Source organism: Coptis chinensis, chromosome 2, assembly GCF_015680905.1.
Source record: "Coptis chinensis isolate HL-2020 chromosome 2, ASM1568090v1, whole genome shotgun sequence".
Classification (NCBI taxonomy): Eukaryota; Viridiplantae; Streptophyta; class Magnoliopsida; order Ranunculales; family Ranunculaceae; genus Coptis; species Coptis chinensis.
The window spans coordinates 39,790,775-39,792,640 of NC_141457.1; positions in this window are offsets into that span (position 1 = coordinate 39,790,775).

A 1,866-nucleotide genomic window follows, 5' to 3' on the forward strand; every position below is an offset into this window, starting at 1 on the left:
TTTCTTATGAACTTCTACGAGGGTATGATAGGAAACGTGGCCCTCCGCGGTGCTCTATCAAAGTAGACATCTGGAAAGCTTTTGATATGGTTAGCTGGGATACTATCCAAGTTATATTGCACACCTTCAAGTTCCCCCCCCCCCTTATGTGCAAATGGATCCAGATGTGTGTTTTCTCTCCTTCTTATTCAGTGATGATCAATGGAGCCACCGAAGGATTCTTCCCTGGTGCCCGAGGCTTGAGACAAGGAGATCCTTTATCTCCATATCTGTTTGTATTGGTTATAGAAATTCTCAGATGTATTCTCTTCAGAAGCATCAATGAGAAACAAATCCAGTTTCACCCTAAATGCAAGAGAGTGAAACTATCACACCTTGCCTTTGCCGACGATGTCCTTCTCATTTGTAAAGGGGATATCAACTCTATACTTGCAGTTAAAGAATGTCTCCTGGAGTTTGGAAGGGCAACTGGACTACACATCAATACTCACAAGACCACCATTCTTACTGGTTCCCTCAACCATCAAGATGCTCAATCACTTGCTTCTCTATTTGGAGTTGAATTGGTAAAACCCCCTGTCAAGTACTTTGGGGCCTTCCTTTGATCTCGGGAAGATTTGGCATAAGAGAATGCCAACCTTTAATTGAACGAGTCACCCAAAAGGTTACAAATTGGAAAGCCCGACAACTCTCTCATGCAGGAAAAGCCATGTTGATCATTTCAGTTCTTCTATCCTTCCATATATATTAGGCTAGAACATTCGTTCTACCTAAAACGGTTCTGGATCATGTCGAGAAAATCTGTGCTCGCTTTCTATGGTCCTCTATTGGATTGCAGAAAGCCTTTCATCATGCTAGCTGGTGTACCGTGAGTAAACCAAAAAATAAAGGAGGACTTGGATTTGCAAATCTTCAAAGATGGAACCAGGGAGCTTACTGTGGATACCTCTTCAAAGTGGCGATTGATAACCATAAAAACAGTTAAACACTAATATTAATGTTAACAACACTAATACGTAATATTACCATTTTTATGTTGTCAATTATATTTCCTTACTCTCTCAAATAGATTCATGCAATATAGATAAGAGTACGGATTCGTTCCACTCTTAACTTTCAAGACTTAAACAAATTCAATTAAACAAACACAAAGAACAATGGTGAGAGTAATGATTTAAATAAGAAATTAACTTATTATGATGATACTACGAATTTATACTAAATTAACTACCAATATAATGATGTGAATTTTCTATACTACCATTCCCAACACAAGAACAATAAAACATGTCATTATGGAATGAATAACGACTACTTATTAATCTAATGAACAATAAGAACAATGATTCAAAATGAATTTAAATTGAATTTAAAACAACTAAATATAACTAATAATTGAATCAATAATCTAAATTGAAATGAAGAACTAATACTTTATTCTAAAAACTAAATATGATTCTAAACTAACTAATTGAATGTAAAAACTAGATCTAGATCTAAAAAACTATCTCTAATGGCTACCTTCTAACCTAACTAACTATGACTTAAGAGTTAAGTCTTGTCTTTTGTAAAGGAGGAGACCATATCCACATTTTCGTGCATGGGCAGAGGAGTCATGTTTTGGGCCGGATAATCGAGCCCAAAGCCCAATTTCTTCAGTCCACAGAGCCCGTTTCAATTGGCTTTGCCTTCAGAAGACTTTTCATCTACTTGTACTCCTCTGATTGGGTCAAGGCTTGGACTATTGGAAAGCTCTTTCCTAGCCGGTCGTTTTGACATAAGGTAGGTCCAATTCCAAGGCATGAGTCCAAATATATGGTCTTCGGAAGTTATGCTGACTTGTGCACTGTTTCTGCCTGCGTTGAC